Below are 19,467 nucleotides of genomic sequence, written 5' to 3'. Positions count from 1 at the left end.
TTAACTCAGGATCATATTTTGATTTACTACATGTCCGATGACGGTAGTACTGTTAGAACAGTTTTGAGCTTTGTTTAATGCACTTGCACGTAGGTTTGCACTTGCAGATGGACGCATACCGTCGTCCAGTAATGATAACTTCCAGTAGCAGGTTTCGGTGACTAATTTCAGCGTGGTGCATGTTAGATGCTATCAACTACGTCGCCGGCAGAGTCTTGATGCAGCCGCACGCAATCAGCCGACTCCACCGCCACGCCGACCACGCTATGAACATGGTAATACAGAAAACGCCCGCTTTCCTAGCTGCGCATTCTTCTTTCGCTTTCTTCAATTTCTTTGCAATGTGTTGGATGCTCATAAAGACGCAAGGCACAGTATTCACCGTTTGCCCGTAAAGAGAGTCATCTGCTCAGCTGTTTTTTTTTTTTTTATATATATACCATCTCATTTATAGCACCAGGTCAACCAGTCTCGTGTAATTTATTTATATGTTAAATTAGAAGGAAGTCATACAATGCTCATGTTAAAAGGCAAATACCAGGGCAGGCACCTTATATAATTCACTTGTTGTGAGCTGTTGGTGCCAATTCAATTTTATTTGTTGTTTCTTTTTTATGATACTTTCTACAGTATCTGCGACCCAAATTTTTTAGTTTTGTTTATCATTATTTGAATAATTTGTGTGTGATTATTAAATGAATTTCAAAAAATTTCAATAATTATTGCATGTGCAGTTTAATGCAGTTTCACTGAATAAACCACTTATATTTTGAACAGCACACCTTGCATTTCATTTATAGAATTTAAATATAATTCACACCTCTTTCTCCCTCCCACACGAGGTATCTTGCACATCTTGGATGCATCGCAACGTGCTGTTCCAAAGAGATTCCCAGCCCCTCGTACTCTTACGGATTTGTGGTCAGCCCTGCAGGATTCATGCAGTCAGTTCCCTTCAGCACCACTTCAGACGTTAGTCGAGTCAATGCCACGTCGTGTTGCGGCACCTCTACGATATTAGGCAGCTGTACCAGTTTCTTTGGCCCTTCAGTCTAATTATTTAAATAAAAATAAATTTTTAATATGACACGTTTTTATACGGAAGTGTAAAACCATTTCTCTTAGCCCCACGCATACCTCCAACGCCATACAGAGAGTTCTGAAAATTTTTAATAGTGAATTTTTTTAAGAGCTGTGAAAACACTTGTAAGATTTATAACGAATAACGTGGAGCGCGTGAAACAGATAGTAGGAGGTGAATTATTCATGCTTGAGTTATGTATTGCATATGCACCACATTTTTAGTTACAAATCTTACAAGTATTTTGATATCTATTAAAAATTTACACTAACAAATTTTCAGAACTACCTATGCAGGGTGTCCCAGCTACCTTGTCCACCCAAAATATCTCTGGAACAGTAACAGCTATTGGAAAACAACTTTCACCGGTATCAATGTAGGGCTGGGGCCCATGAATGTACATATTTGGAAACATTCTAAAACGAAAGCATATGTGTTTTTTAACACAAACTTATGTTTTTTTAAATGGACCTCCTATATTTTTTCTTCAGCAATCCATAGCATGACAAAGCACATACACAATGGCGTTGATTGCATCGCAATATTCCCATTACATCCCGAGATATTAAGACGCGAAGTTGACGCTTGAAACACCTCACATACGCTGCTAGCGCACGTCCTGAGGCTCAGGCGTGAACCCCATGCTGACCGTAATCGCGATGTGATTGACAAGCGTAATCACACTTCCATACTTATCAAGAGGTCCGAAACGAATAATACGGTCTGCTTCGATCCTGCATTAACGTCGTACATTCCAGCAGGTATATATCCCATAGGCTAGGGGTGATGCGGTTCTGTAACATATCTGTGTACCGCAACGTTAGTCACAGAGTTAACTTCGCTTATTGTTAATCCGTTACTAAAAAGGTAATGCCGTTCAACGTTAAAACTTTACTTTACTGTAGATCTAGCGCAAGTGACAGTTAATCATTCACTCGTAATAGTAAAATTCATGTTGATGGTTTTAGTGAAACGAGCAAGTGGACTAAGTTTTACCGTTGTTTCGGACCTCTTGATAAGTATGGAGGTGTGATTACACATAATCAAATCGCGATTACGGGCAGCATGGGGTTCACGCCTGAGCCTCAGGACGTGCGCTAGCAGCGCATGTCGGGTGTTTCAAGCGTCACCTTCGCGTCTTAATATCTCGGGATGTAATGGGAATATTGCGATGCCATCAACGCCATTGTGTATGTGCTTTGTCATGCTATGGATTGCTGAAGAAAAAATATAGGAGGTCCATTTAAAAAAACAGAAGTTTGTGTTAAAAAACACATAAGCTTTCGTTTTAGAACGTTTCCAAATATTTAAATTCATGGGCCCCAGCCATACATTGATACCAGTGAAAGTCGTTTTCCAATATCTGTTATTGTTCCAGAGATATTTTGGGTGGACAAGATAGCTGGGACACCCTGTATAGTGTTAGCAATCTGTATGGAGCTAGGAGAAATTATTTTATGCTTTTTAGACCAATACAAAACGCGTTATATTAAAAATTTATTTTATTTAAATAATTGTTTTCTGTGTTTTAGTCTTGTATGTATGACATTTTCAGCCGATTTCAAACACCTTGATGAGATTACAGCAAAGACAGCTGGTAAATTTCAGGTTTAGGGTCTGCCGGACTGTCGAGTGCCGGATTATCGTGTTCTTACTGTATGTTTGTGTGGGTGTGCGCGGCTGTCAGGCGCACTGGCCGGGTGGGTGGAGCGCTGTGTAGGTGGGCCAGTGACCCGGTGAGCCGACGCTCGGGGCAGACACGTGAGTAGTCCGCGGCGCGAGCGCCGTCTGCCGGCCGTTAGTCGCGCCCGCATCGAGCGGCCACGCAAGGCGTGGCGCGTGCGTGTGCGAGGGTGCGTGTGGAGGTGCGTGCGACCCGCGTGCCCGCCCCGCTCCGTATCGACCGCCGGCGAGCGCGCCCGCGCCCGCCACCCCCGCCGCTCGCCGCTCGCTGCCTGCACTTGCCGCACGCCCCACGTCGGGGGCCACGCGTTCCCACACACCCACGCCGCCGCCGCCGCCGCCGCCACTCGCACCTCTGCCCCAGCGCGCAGTCCCCCCCGGGCCCTCTGCGTAGACCTGTGCACTACTCCCGACTCTCGAGCAGCGTGCAGCCTTTTCCGGTTCGACGTCCCGCCACTGCACAGCTGCGACCAAGGGTCCCATTGTCGTCTTTACGGTTCGTGGAGTCACTACTTTACTGATACAGGTCACACCTGAGTCAGGACAGGCTCTAACAGAAGAAACGAAAATTGAGAAACTGTAAGATGACCATCAGTTCGGCATTCGGAAAGACAGAGACGCTGGAGAGGTACTTCCGACGTCGTAATAAGCTTTCTCGACTTGTGAAAGCGTTCGAAAATGTAAAATGGTGCAAAATACCCAGAAAAATTCGTTAGTTATATACCTGGGGAATCAAAAAGTCAGTATAAGTTTGAAAACTGAACAAATCACGGAATAATGTACATAGAGAGGTACAAACTGACACACATGCTTGGAATGACATGGGGTTTTATTAGAACCAAAAAATACAAAAGTTCAAAAAAATGTCCGACAGATGGCGCTTCATCTGATCAGAATAGCAATAATTAGCATAACAAAGTAAGACAAAGCAAAGATGATGTTCTTTACAGGAAATGCTCAATATGTCCACCATCATTCCTCAACAATAGCTGTAGTCGAGGAATAATGTTGCGAACAGCACTGTAAAGCATGTCCGGAGTTGTGGTGGGGCATTGGCGTCGGATGTTGTCTTTCAGCATCCCTACAGATGTCGGTCGATCACGATACACTTGCGACTTCAGGTAACCCCAAAGCCAATAATCGCACGGACTGAGGTCTGGGGATCTGGGAGGCCAAGCATGACGAAAGTGGCGGCTGAGCACACGATCATCACCAAACGGCGCGCGAAAGAGATCTTTCACGCACCATCTGTCGGACATTTTGTGAATGTTTTTTTTTTGGTTCTAATAAAACCCCATGTCATCCAAGCATGTGTGTCAATTTTTACCTCTCTATCTACATTATCCCGTGGTTTATTAAGTTTTCAAATTTATACTGAGTTTTTGATCACCCTGTAGTTATATGTTATATAGTTATAAGGTATATGGAATACAATACGTAAAAGAATGGACGAGGACTAATTGTACTGGAAGACCACAATCGAAGTGTCGCATTAAGACGAGAGTTTTACAGGGATGCAGTCTTTGTCTTCTTCTGTTCAGTCTCTGTATCTACTAGCAATGATGCAAATACACTGAAGAGCCAAAGTAACTGGCACAATTGCCTAATATCGTGTAGGGCCCGCACGAGCAAGTAGAAGTGCCGCAAATCGACGTGCCATGGACTCGACTAGTGTTTGAAGTACTGCTGGAGGGAACTGACGCCGTGAATGATGCAGGACTGCCAATATATCCGAAGGAGGGGGTTGGGGATCTCTTCTGAACAGCACGTTGCAAAGCACCCCAGATATTCTCAATATGTTCATTTATGGGGAGTTTGGTGGCCAGCGGAAGTGTGCAAACTCAGAAGAATGTTGCTGGAGCCACTGAGTAGCAATTCTGGACGTGTGGGGCATCGCATTGTCCTGCTGGAATTATCCAAGTCCGTCGAAATGCGCAATGGACATGAATGGACGCAGGTTATCAGACAGGATGCTTACGTACGTGTCACCTCTCAAGAGTCGTATCTAGATGTATCATAGTCCCATATCACTCCAACTGCACACGCCCACACCATTACGGAGCCTCCAAAAATGGTTCAAATGGCTGTTAGCACTATGGGACTTAACATCTGAGGTCATCACTCCCCTAGAACTTAGAACTACTTACACCTAACTAACCTAAGGACATCACACACATCCATGCCTGAGGCAGGATTCGAACCTGCGACCGTAGCAGCCGCGCGGTTCCGGACTGAAGCGCCTACAATCGCTCGGCCACAGCGACCGGCACGGAGCCTCCATCAGCTCGAAGATTCCCCTACTGATACATAGATTCATGAGGTTGTCTCTGTACCCGCACAGGTCCTTCCGCTCGATACAATTTGAAACGAGACTCGTACGGTCAGGCAACACGTTTCTAGCCATCAACAGTCCAATGTCGGTACTGGCTGGCCCAGGCGAGGCTCAAAGCTTTGTGTCGTGCCGTCATCGAGGGTACACAAGTGGGTCTTCCGCTCCGAAAGCCCATACAGATGATGTTTCATTGAATGGCTCGCACGCTGACACTTATTGATGGCCCAGCACCTGCAGCAATTTGCGGAAGGGTTGCACTTCTGTCACGATGAACGATTCTTTTCAGTCGTCGTTGGTCCCGTTCTTCCAGGATCTTTTTCCGGCCGCAGCGATTTCGGAGACTTGATGTTTTACCGAATTCCTGATATTCACTAAAAAATGGTCGTGCGGGAAAATCCCCACTTCATCGCTACCTCTGAGATGCTGTGTCCCATCGCTCGTGCGCCGACTATAACACGACGTTCAAACTCACCTAAATCTTGATAACATGCCACTGTAGCAGCAGTAACCGATCTAACGACTGCGCCAGACTCTAGTTGTCTTATGTAGGTCCCACGCCCGGCCATCCTGATTTAGGTTTTCCGTGATTTCCCTAAATCGCTCCAGGCAAATGCCGGGATGGTTCCTTTGAAAGGGCACGGCCGACTTCCTTCCCCGTCCTTCCCTAATCCGATGAGACCGATGAGCTCGCAGTTTGGTCTCTTCCCCTCAAACAACCCTCTTATACAGGTTGTTACAAAAAGGTACGGCCAAACTTTCAGGAAACATTCCTCACGCACAAAGAAAGAAAATATGTTATGTGGACATGTGTCCGGAAAAGCTTACTTTCCATGTTAGAGCTCATTTTATTACTTCTCTTCAAATAACATTAATCATGGAATGGAAACACACAGCAACATAACGTACCAGCGTGACTTCAAACACTTTGTTACAGGAAATGTTCAAAATGTCCTCCTTTAGCGAGGATACATGCATCCACCCTCCGTATGTGTATGAACCACATGTTGTGTCGTACTTGTAAAGGAACATGTTCTAGCAGCACAGGTAGAGTATCCCGTATGAAATCATGATAACGCGCTCCATTGAACGTAGGCGGAAGAACATGGGGCCCAATCAAGACATCACCAACAGTGCCTGCCCAGACGTTCACAGAAAATCTGTGTTGATGACGTGATTGCACAATTGCGTGCGGATTCTCGTCAGCCCACACATGTTGATTGTGAAAATTTACAAGTTGATCACGTTGGAATGAAGCCTCATCCGTAAAGAGAACATTTGCACTGAAATGAGGATTGACACATTGTTGGATGAACCATTCGCAGAAGTGTACCCGTGGACGCCAATCAGCTGCTGATAGTGCGTGCACACGCTGTACATGGTACGGAAACAACTGGTTTTCCCGTAGCACTCTCCACACAGTGACGTGGTCAACGTTACCTTGTACAGCACCAACTTCTCTGACGCTGACATTAGGGTTATCGTCAACTGCACGAAGAATTGCCTCGTCCATTGCAGGTGTCCTCGTCGTTCTAGGTCTTCCCCAGTCGCGAGTCATAGACTGGAATGTTCCGTGCTCCCTAAGACGCTGATCAATTGCTTCGAACGTCTTCCTGTCGGGACACCTTCGTTCTGGAAATCTGTCTCGATACAAACGTACCGCGCCACGGCTATTGCCCCGAGCTAATCCATACATCAAATGGGCATCTGCCAACTCCGCATTTGTAAACATTGTAGTGACTACAAAACTACGTTCGTGATGAACACTAACCTGTTGATGCTACGTACTGATGTGCTTGATGCTAGTACTGTCGAGCAATTAGTCGCATGTCAACACAAGCACCGAAGTCTACATTACCTTCCTTCAATTGGGCCAACTGGGTGAATCGAGGAAGTACAGTTCATACTGACGGAACTAAAATGAGCTCTAACATGGAAATTAAGCGCTTCCGGACACATGTCCACATAACACCTTTTCTTTATTTGTGTATGAGGAATATTTCCTGAACGATTGGGCGTACCTTTTTGTAACACCCTGTATAACACATACCGAGAAAAAAAATCTCAAAGAACATGCTTTTTTCGGGCCAAAGATAGTAAACCTCCCCTTAATATGACTAGCCAGTGTATAATACGTATAGAGTAACGTGATGAAGTAGGACTGCCGTTAAGCAAAGGGTGAAACATGAGACTGATTAGGTGGGGACCTGATCTTAATGTTCACATCTGAAACCGAGCGAGGTGGCGTAGTGTTTCGCATACAGGACTCGCACTCGGGAGCATGGTGGTTCAAATCCCCGCCCAGCAGTCGAGATTTAGGATTCCCGTGATTTCCCTAAGTCACTATAGGTAAAAGTCGGCACGGACTCCTTGAAAATGGCATAGCCGATTTCCTTCCCCAGCCTTTCGTAATCTGAGTCTGTGCTCCGTCGACGGGACGTTACAATCTATTCTTCCATCCTTCCTTCAACTTCCAGATATGTTTCTAGTGACTAGAACCGTATTTCATAGAGATAAGTTGCTGTTCGTATCCGTAAATTCACAATTACCTTGAAAAATATTTGTTTGTGAGCCCAAGTTTTTAGAAAATATTTTGCCTCCGTTATTCAATATTTCCACCCATGACTGTTTTCTCTGTTATTTATAATACATACTGTATATTAATATTTTGGAACTGCGTACGTTAATTACAATTTTAAAGGTATGAGGCTCGTAAAATGTCCCGATAGAAAACCAGACAACCCTAATTCCGACTGTTCAGTTTGGCATCTGTCTCTCCCACGATTAGTTTTTTATGTCGTCCTTCCACTTTATGTCGTTCTGTACACATAAGACCATAATCTGATAGAGTACTCATGTTTGAAAATTTCAAAAAATCTAGTTTTGTGTTGCTTAAAATGTCCTCTGGAATGTCTACTTTATTGTAACGTTCATCCCGAGTTCGCCAGAAACTCTGTTATCGAGTTACAGATCGATTTGTGAAAAGTTTCTCCGAAACCTATTCACAGCGGCAAAAGGCGACACCGCGGCCAATGTGGCAGGATGTTAATTTCAACGACGGCTCAATGGGAATTATGAAAACTACGAAAGTGGTCGAACATGAGATCGCATCAGCCTCTTACAACTTCCCCTCCAAAGCGAAAGAGAAGCGTATCGAGCGGATGGCAAACTGCCAAAGAGGCCCGAAGGACCATTATAGCCGCGAAGAACATGGAGGTGAACTTCGTTTTGAATCTGGAGGGATTGTTGTATGGTCCGGGGATTGCTGGCTAGAGAGGAATGTTTAACGTAACTTCAAAAAATGTAATCCAAAACTTTAAGCGTGTTTTTCTCGAAACCGTATTTTTCAGATTGGCAGGAAACGTAACTTAGAACAGTACATACGATTCTGGTCGGAGTTTGATGCCTACATTCTAAAATGATTTCCTTGTCTGCATACGTAGGCTTTTCTGCGATATCTTTAAAAGTCTGTTTTCGGGCGAAAATCATGACATTTTGTTAACATGTCGCCATTTTGTTAAAACTTAATATTTTTCAATTATCCTTTGTAAGCTGATAGAAAATGTATTGAAAATCATTTATACAATATTATTTTGGTACATGTTCAGTAGGAGGGCTTCGGGGTTTCCCGCCGATGAGAGATGTTGGCTGCAAGGGGTCCTTCCACGTGGTGCAGCGGTTGCACAGAGCGTTTGATGTGAACACAAAAATTATTTTTGAAAGACGAAAGTGTAAGTAATAAAACTATAGTAAAACTTCGTTAACACGAATCCGAAGAGACCGAAAAATCAGGAGTTCGTGTTAAAAAAAATTCTGTTAAGTGAAAAACACAGATTTTAATAAGTATACATGTTCAGTAGTACACTAATGCGTAATACACTACACTATTAATCACTTTATTGTAGACTTATAACACTATAAAGTGATTGTAAAATCCAAGTACTCACAAATTGTGTACGTTACTTTCTTGGAAAAAAATCGGTCACGGTTCGCTAACGTTCATGGGAACGATAATATTTTGTAATTTCATAACCAACTGTAATGATAGCGTCCGTAAACCCAGCAGTGACGTCGGATGTTGAAGCGGACCGTTCTAAACAGTCCAAGGCTGTAAACATCTCCTGACGGGTAGGTGGAATGGTATCTGTATTCTCTTCCTCTTCATTTTCTTCTGATGGCCCTTCTTGCACCTCGTTCACAGCTTTTGGCACATCCGATCCCACAGAAGCACACACGGCAACATCGTCGTCTACACTAATGAATTCTTCGAAACTAATCCCAGGGTTCGCAACGTCCTGCAGAACTGTCCATTCATCAGGTGGAGTGGCATTTTCCAACTCGTGGACATCTTCAGTGTTGCTATGTCTCCAAGCTCTGTTAAAGCGCTTCCCTATATGATGTGACGATACTGAGTTCCAGGCTGCTGCGATGGCTTTTATTGCGTCAAGCAGATTCCAATTTGGGGTTGCACTATTGTTTTCAGCAGCACGGATTGCAGCTCTTACAAGTCGCTTACGATAAGCTCTCTTTATGAGAGAGATTAGGCCTTGGTCCAAAGGCTCAAGACGGCTTGTGGCGTTGGGTGGAAAAAACTGAACCTTTATGTCGGATAGGTTCAGATCATGAACGTTATGGGCAGTACATCTGTCCAATGGAAGAACAACATGTCTGTTTTGATCAACCATCCGACTGTTGAAACGAGAAGCCACTTGCGAAATGATGGTGCCATCGATCCAAGCTTTCTTGTGGTGAGAGTAGATGCAAGGTAAAGCAGATTTATGTTTTTAAAACAACGTGGTTTTTCGGATTTACCGATAACCCAGGGACGAAACTTCTCACTGCCGTCAGCATTACGGCACAGTACAACAGGCACACGTTGTTTGCTTCGTGCTCCACCGTGACACTTATCACCTTTTGTCCCCAGGGTGTGATTCGGAAAAAGATGGCAGAAAAATCCAATTTCATCCATGTTAAACACATCACACGAGGCATATTTTTCCCTCACTCGGTTGAATTCATGCAACCAGCTGTTCGCACTTTCTTCATCAACTTCATTTGCTTCACCACAAATTTGTACAGATGAAATTGAATGTCTCTTTTGGAACCGATACAACCAACCAGCAGAACAACGGAAGTCTTCGATGCCCATATCTTTAGCAATATCATTTGCTTTTGACTGAATCACAGGGCCAGTTAAAGGTATGTTAGACGCATGCATATGATTGAACCATTCTAGCAGTAAAGTCTCGATGTCTTCATACTTGGCGGTACGAAGTCGTTTGGATTTCTTTCCAGAACCTGATGCGGCAGCATTAATAATTTTTTCTCGATTCTAAATAATAGTAAATAAAATAGATTTAGGTATTCCAAACTGCCCTGCAATTGCTGTTTTCTTGGTACCACGGTCCACTTCATCTAGAATCTTAAGCTTTAACTGTACATTTAGAGCTGTCTGTTTCCACTTTGCCATTTTCGCGTGCTACGGTACCGGTTGTAACTGTAGTTTTTATTCAGTATTCCAACTCGATACGGTTACGACTAACAGAACACCTGTCAAATCTGGCACTGAGTTCATTCCTAAATGATGCTGCCCACTTTATTGAATGTCTTACAAGGTACAGCATACGCTGACTGTTGAGGTGATAATCGCGGCTACCGACCTACAATACGTTAAAAATGAGTCAATAATTAGCTTTGTAGCTACATTTCCTACATTCATTTCGGAAAAAAATTATGCTTTAGAATACTCTAAGGTCGGAAGTTTGTGTTACAGTGAAATTTAATTACGCTAGGAACTGAAACAGAGTTCGTAATTCGCCTTAACCGAAATTCGTGTTAACCGATAAAACGTACCATAAAAACTAATGTATTCCTGGCGGGACCAATATTTTTTTCGCGTGAACCGCGAGTTCGTCTTTTGCGAGTTCGCGTTAACGAGGTTATACTGTACATAACCAGACTTAGTAATACTTTTTATTTTACTTGAAAAATCACGAAAGTAACCTGTTTTTCTTGCGTTCATGGAGGACTACCCAGAGTGTGCTCGGCAATCGTGCAACCATTTCAATAACGGATCTCTCCGCTTATTTTTGCACAAAACGTTTTGTTTACGTTGAGCGTCAACTGCCAACCCCTGCACCTACCGACGATTTCTTGCAAGTCTTCCCGCATATCGCCACAATTTTGGAGAGTTGAGACCTCTCGCACAACACTGTCATCAGCGAACAGCTTCACTTTCTGTTATCTGTTAGGTCATTCATGCATAGCCCAGACGAACCACTGGGACGGACCGACCGCCATGTCATCCACTGCTGATGGCGTAATTTGGATGCAGGATGGAGGTGCGTGGGGTCAACGACCGCTCTCCCAGTTGTTGTCTACCACCACTTCTCAATGACGTAGTTCCCGAAACGACATCACGAGGCTGAGTGCACCTCATTCCAGTCCTTCCAGCAAGGGAAAATCCAAGGCAGTATCAGAAATCAAGTCCTGAACATAGAGGCTGACCACTGAGACACAAAGGCGGATCATTTGTATGGTGAACTAAAATCCACGGACTCGCACGCCACAGCGCGATACTAACAGTACAAAAATGTAACAAAATTTCGGCCGATGTCTAGTTTCTGTAGAATGTGGGCATACGCACAAGAAGGCAAGTTAGTAATATTGTAAACACATGTGATACAAGTATGTTCATTTAAGAATGTTTATCTTTGCTGCACAGTTAGTACTGAGCTTAGTGTTTTGCGAGCCTAGACTTTATACACTGTTCAAAAGAATTAGGGGAACACATGTATGCCGGCCGCAGTGGCCGAGCGGTTCTAGGCGCTTCAGACCGGAACCGCGCGACCGCTACGGTCGCAGGTTCGAATCCTGCCTCGGGCATGGATGTGTGTGATGTCCTTAGGCTAGTTAGGTTTAAGTAGTTCTAAGTTCTAGGGGACTGATGACCTCAGATGTTCAGTCCCATAGTGCTCAGAGCCGTTTGAACCATTTTGAACACATGCATCAATGTATGCTAAATCTATTTTGATACAAGTTGTACCTATAGTCTTATTGCATGGCTTGAGACCTTCGCTTTCAACTACATCATTCGCCATCTACTGGCTGAGTTACCCATTTCTGGCGTCAGATAACCGCTCGGAGTGAGTGAGCATCGGTGACCCAGTGTTTTCTAGTAAGGTACACAGGTGGCTGTACTCATTTGTGGACGCTTTATTCAACCGAGCAGATGCAATGCGACATCTTAACGTGGCATAATTTGCGAGGGTAGTCTGTTTGATCCAAAAAGAATGGACTTTCGCTCGTGTTGCTGCAGATGCCAATGTCTGTCCAGCTGTCAAATGGTTCAAATGGCTCTGAGCACTATGGGACTTAACATATGAGGTCATGAGTCCCCTAGAACTTAGAACTACTTAAACCTAACTAACCTAAGGACATCACACACATCCATGCCCGAGGCAGGATTCGAACCTACGACCGTAGCGGTCGCGCAGTTCCAGACTGAAGTTCCTAGAACCGCTTGGCCACAACGACCGGCTGTCCAGCTGTCATCCATAGGTTGTGGACACACTACAGGCAGACAGGTTAGTACACAATGCGAGTGGAAGTCGCCGAAGCATTACAACCCTACGTAAAGACCGATATCTGGCCATCTCTGCACTGCATCCTTGTTTCGATACCGTCAGAGCATTGCGAGTCGATCTCAGGAGGGCCGGTGGAGCCACTGGGTCAGATCAGACTGTAATGAAAAGGTTACGAGAAAGTACTTTACGTCCCAGACACCCTGTTAGAGTACCCGCTTGACATGACAATAACTTGCAGCTCGCCCTCTGTTCTGGCAACTTCGTCACTGGTGAAACGTGATTCCCAGGAGAGTTCCAGATGTCCTCTGATGCATGGTGATGACCCTGTTCGTGCGCGGAGACCCATGGTCAGCGATATTTGCCAAATGTTTTCCAGGAAATCGACAGATTTCCAAGGTTGTTGTGATAAAGCTTCAGTGTTGGCAGCTATACGGATCTTGTTGTCCGCGGTCGCCTTTCCGCCAGGCTGTACATCGAACAGGTGTTCTTGGGCTATGTGATGGCTTCTGCATATATTGGTGACACTGACTTACTTCTAATGCAACGTCCTATGTGGCGGGCGTCAGCAGGGGTGTCTTGCGAAGCCTGGACGCTGAAGTAATAGAATGGACGTGTGTATGTGTGTGTGTGTGTGTGTGTGTGTGTGTGTGTGTGAAATCTTATGGGACTTAACTGCTAAGGTCATCAGTCCCTAAGCTTACACACTACTTAACCTAAATTATCCTAAGGACAAACACACACACACCCATGCCCGAGGGAGGACTCGAACCTCCGCCGGGACCAGCCGCACAGTCCATGACTGCAGCGCCTCAGACCGCTCGGCTAATCCCGCGTGCCTCGCCGGCGGTGAGCCTCGACCTAATTTCATCGTGCATATGTGGGACATGCTTGACAGAGGTGTTGCACCACAGACTCTGCAAGTACTCTCATGGGGTCCTTTTGAAGAATGGGTACGGATACAACAGGCTGACCTCGTAGACTTACACGGAGCGTGCCGCTTAGGTGACAGGCAGAGATAAACGCTCACGGACGGCATACACGTTATTAAAGCTTTTAAAGTCCAACGAAAAGCACCACTTTGACGGGATGAATTATTATTTCCACTTTCGGCACCTGTCGGGCATTTCAGTTCTTTTTATGTAAGTGATCGAAGATGCTATGATGTTTGGTTGTGTATTTAATCTGTGAAAGATGAAGGTATAATTTGGTAACATACTCAGTCCTCAATTATTGTTCAGTGGAGTACGGTACATGCCCAAACTCATGTTCCTCTAATTCTTTTGAGCAGTGGATTTTTTAGTTTCTAGTCTGCGTTCTATGGTATCTGGCTTCCTGATCCTTATACTACATTTACGGAAGTTGTTCTAGAAAACATGTGATCTTGTTTCATGCGAACACAGAAATGAGACTACAATCGTTTTTCATTCTTCAAGTTTTCGGGAAGTATTTCATTCTTAAATGTTTATCCTCTTCTTTTCCACGCACTACATCCTTTCATGTTTTCTGGTTTATCGTTAGTATTGTTTCCCTGTTCTTCATTTATAAACCACCAACGAAAATAAAAAAACCAACACCACACATCTCCTTCTTGATCTATCCCTGCTGATTTTGTGATAGTTAATTACCTTGCAACCGTGCAGATTGCGTTGTCTAATTATATCATTTGGCACTACATTCGAATCCAGTTTCCGCTATATGTTCCTTTCAGTCTATTAGTACCAGTTATATTGCTAACAACTTGCATGTCCACCTGGCATAACGACTAATTATCGGTTTTCACTGAAGTGGCCGCTCTTGCTAAATGTAGTATGTGTGTCTAACATCTATACACTGATAAGTTATGCAGTTATTTACAACACTGTTCATTAATTTCAATAATCCAAGACTATGAAACTTACTGCCAGTTTAAAACTGTGTGCCGGGCTGAGACCCGAGCTCGGGACCTTTGCCTTTCGCGGGCAAGTGCTTCACCATCGGAGCTACCCAAGCCCGACTCACGACCCGTCGACACAGCTTTAATTCCCCCAGTACCTCGTCTCCTACCTTCCAAACTTCACAGAAGCTCTCCTCCAGACCTTGCAGAACTTAGCCGCAGAATGGAAATGTTTCCGGAATGAAATTTTTACTCTGCAGCGGAGTGTGCGCTGATATGACATTTCCTGACAGATTAAAACTGTGAGCCGGACCGAGACTCGAACTCGAGACCTGCAAGGTCTGCAGGATAGCTTCTGTGAAGTGTGGAAGGTAAGAGGCACTGGTGGAATTAAGGTTGTGAAGACGGGTCGTGAGTCGTTCTTGAGTAGGTCAGATGGTAGAGCAACTGCCACCGAAAACCAAAGGTCCCGAGTTCGAGTCTCGGTCCGGCACTCCGCTGCAGAGTGAAAATTTTATTCTGTGACCAAGACTATTGTCTGACATTCCGAATATGAACACAAGCAAAACTTTATTTCTCCAAAAATATACTTATATACACTTAAACATATGTAAAACAGACAGAAAAAATGGAGTTATTTTCACCAAATTATCCTCATTTAGATTTAACGACTGCCTCACAAACTCGAAGCATACGGTTAATATGTTTTTGTGGGTACTGCAAGTCTACATGATTCCACACGGCATTAACAACATTCCAGAGATGTTCCTTGATTGTTATTTGAAATTTCAACATCATCATCATCATCATCATCAGCCAAATCAATCATTAGATGATGTGGCCTCTTCGAGTCGTGGATTCAGGTAGGCTTTCAGAAGTCTTCTCCAAGTGGAACGGTCTTGGGCAGTTCTCTGTCAGGTGTTACCAGCGATCTTCTTGATGTCTTTGTCCCATCTGTCTGGTGGCCTTCCTCTAGGCCTCCGGTGCTCTCTCGGACTCCACTCCAGTACTAGCTTCGTCCATCTATTGTCTTTTCTTCTTGCGACGTGGCCAGCCCACTGCCATTTCAAGGAACCTACTCTCTCTAAGATGTCATTAACCTTCGTCACAGACCGGATGTCATCTGCCCTTTTCCTGTCCTTTCTTGTATAGCCCAGCATTGATCTCTCCATAGCTCTTTGTGCTGTCCTAAGTTTCCCTTTTGTGAATGAGTTCAGTGTCCATGTCTCGCATCCGTACGTCATCACAGGAAGAATGCATTGATCAAATACTGCTTTCTTCAGATTTACTGGCATTTTTGATCTGAATACTTCTGAATTCTACCCAAATGGTTGCCAACCAAGCTTGATGCGTCGATAGATTTCTGGTCTTATGTCTCCCTTCATATTTATAATCTGGCCAAGGTAGACATATTCACTGACCTCTTCTAGTAGACTGTCCTTGACTTTCACATCTCCAGCTGGGACCCATTTGTTGGATATTACTTTTGTTTTGGAAAGGTTCATGTTCAAGCCAACCAGCTGACATTCCGATGCAAGATCTGTAACTAAGTTTTGGAGCTCTGCGAAGTCTTTGGCCAGTAAGGCAATATCATCAGCAAATCTCAAGTTGGTAAGCCTTCTTCCATTAATTCTAATTCCCTTACCTTCCCAGCTCAGCTTTGACATAGCCATTTCCAATACAGCAGAGAACAGTTTTGGGGAGATGGGATCGCCTTGCTTGACACCCCTCATTTCAACATACATCTGTCCAATTCATCTCGGACCATTTCTATGGGATTATAATCAAGGCTTTGATACAGTGAACTTCTTGTAAAACACCGACTGATGTTTTAGGTCATTATTCTGTGGTAATGTGAACCCTTTCCCTCTTAAGTGCGATCCAAATGGTATCGTATTATACTGAAGTATTGGGTGGTAGTGCTTCTGGTTCATACACTCTTCTACTTTCACAATGTCAGCACTCCCGTCTCCAGCAAAACACCCCCAATCATAATGAACCTCCACCACGTTTAACAGCAGGTACAATGCACTGCTCGGTCACCCTTTTTACTTCAGACCGAAGAATAAAGGTCCTCTCCGTCTGATTCCAAAAGTTCGATTCATCTGTGAATAACACTTTCTAATGCGCTCCGCGACACCTGCCATAGCTGTCTACCGCCCCGATCCAGTGCACTTCTCGCGAGATTATAAATTCACACCAGGCGACGCAATACCTCACAACTGGCAGTCGTCTCACGCTTCGGCATCTCAACAGGTAACATGTTGAGACCGAACCAGCAGCAATTAGGGCGTAGGGAATTTTACTGGACGGGCAAAGCTCCACTTATTCCAGTTTAGAATCCAGATACACGCTTGCATTTACCAACGACTTGATTTCAGCTACAGTTGTTCGATGCATTTTCATCTTTGAGTTGCACTTTAGATTTAGTAAGTTGTTTCTCCACAGGCGCCCAGATAGTGTTTTGGAGTGTTTGATTTACTTTTAAGTCAGATTGCACTTCGGGAATCTTTAACCTTTCAATGTTGGATTGTATATCAGAAGCCATTAATTTTAATTTAAGGTCAGATTGCGTATTAGGTGCCACGAACATTATTCCAAGCATATCTGAATACTTTGATAGTATCATTTTATGCAGGTATGTTCTAGAATGTAATTAATGAATAAATTACATTATATATCAATTTAAAAATGTGGTGTCACCGCCAGACACCACACTTGCTAGGTTGTAGCCTTTAAATCGGCCGCGGTCCGTTAGTATAAGTCGGACCCGCGTGTCGCCACTATCAGTGATTGCAGACCGAGCGCCGCCACACGGCAGGTCTAGAGAGACTTCCTAGCACTCGCCCCAGTTAGACAGCCGACTTTGCTAGCGATGGTTCACTGACAAATTACGCTCTCATTTGCCGAGACGATAGTTAGCATAGCCTTCAGCTACGTCATTTGCTACGACCTAGCAAGGCGCCATTACCATTTACTATTGATGCTGTAAAACACGTACCGTCAAGAGCGATGTTCACCAATTATGGATTAAAGTTAAGTATTCCAGAAGATATGTACGTTTTTTGCTAGTCTCAATTCCTTGTCCTGTTCCAAATCTCACGCCAGCCTGCGTGAGCTTAAACGCGTGCCTTTCGGCTTCCTTATAGTGGGTTGGCTGTCTTGCCAATCCACAACAAAAACCATCCTTACCATTTATTTACCTACAAACCCCCTCCCTCCCCTATAACTGTGTCGAAAACAGTCAAGGAACAAGACATCAAACCGGGCACCTGTACCTCCTGTGTTCTGGGTCTCGTGGACGAACAGAACGAGATGAGTTTTACTCGATCGTTGCTTGCACGTTGATTCCCACAGAGCAGGTTTTCGGTCTTCAGAAGTGTCGTTATAAGCCAGGGCACGAAAGAAAAGAAAGAAAGATTAGGGTTACCGTCTAGTTGGCAGTGAGGTCTTTTAGAGATGGAGCACAAGCTCTGGCTGTTTCAAGGATGGAGAAGAAAACCGTCATATCCTTTCAAAAGAACTGTAACACCGAATATGCAGGGTGCATGGCACCTGCTACCGATGTATATATTTTTTAAATTGTATGTAAATATTTGTAATTTAAATGCTTTCTTTTAATAAGTAAGGACATTGCTTCACTGTATGTGTAAATTTAGGTAGAAGTCTGTTGACGTTTCATTGTATTTATCTTTGTTTTACTGTGAAACTTACAAGCTCTGGGAAAAAGTGAAAGGAATTTGCATCGACTAGCAACGATAATAGCAGTGCTTGTGCGTTGTAAAATCTTTGGGTAGGGAGTTGTTGCGCAGAGCGCGCGGAGAGAGAGGAAGACGGGTTCCAGCGCTTGTAGTGTGCGGAAGTGCGGTGTTAACGCTCTCGCAGTAGAGAGTACCATTTCGGCGGCATCATGTACGCACGCCAGCCAGATGACTAGTAGCAGGAGGAAGGACAGTGGACGGGCGGAAGAGGCTGTATTAATTACGATTGCCCGTTCCTGTAAGTAGCCGTGGCCCCACAAGGTGCTACCGTCCTCAACAACAGCAGCAGTTCCAGCAACACAGATTCCTCGTCGGCTCCGAGTTTCGTCGCACGCATAGCACTGAAATAAGACTGTTCATTGGTAGAAAGTATTAACGGCTAACCCAGCAGCACAACTGAATGTGATTTGATTAATCAACTTTATTTAAATAACAATCAGTTAAATTCAGGGCGATTGTGTCCTCATTGCCCCCAGACACTGTTACGAAGCAGGGTCCTTGTTCCCTTTTTTCCTTATATGCTAGCCGAAGTTTGAGGATCTATCACTGGAAAAAATCAAAATCTAAAGAAAATGCACAAATTAAGAGTGCGGAATTTTTATTTATTTTACATATAGCTTGGAGCACATAGCTGTTTGGTTTGGTACGTATTCTAGTATTCAATTCTGTTCAAGTCAGTAAAAAAGGTTCAGTTGTTCAGACAATAATATGAAATCCAATTTGAAAATTAAGTAACTGCAAAGTAAAAAGTGCTTGCTTTTATCTAAATTTCTTGTTGATGTTATGTTGAGGTCTCTGAAAGTCATTGTTCATGTAACGAAGTTCAATACTAACATACAGTTTAAGTGGATATTTTCAAATCATTACTCAATTGCCTTTTTCAAAATTTAATGACAAACTTAACGTAAAAGTGACAACCTTCAGTTGCCACGTGAGTGTTTAATAATAAATGGCCCGCATCTCGTGGTCGTGCGGTAGCGTTATCGCTTCCCACGCCCGGGTTCCCGGGTTCGATTCCCGGCGGGGTCAGGGATTTTCTCTGCCTCGTGATGGCTGGGTAATGTGTGCTGTCCTTAGGTTAGTTAGGTTTAAGTAGTTCTAAGTTCTAGGGGACTGATGACCATAGATGTTAAGTCCCATAGTGCTCAGAGCCA

The sequence above is a fragment of the Schistocerca cancellata genome, chromosome 7 (genome assembly GCF_023864275.1).
Source record: "Schistocerca cancellata isolate TAMUIC-IGC-003103 chromosome 7, iqSchCanc2.1, whole genome shotgun sequence".
Classification (NCBI taxonomy): Eukaryota; Metazoa; Arthropoda; class Insecta; order Orthoptera; family Acrididae; genus Schistocerca; species Schistocerca cancellata.
Note: the sequence above shows the minus strand (reverse complement) of the source record.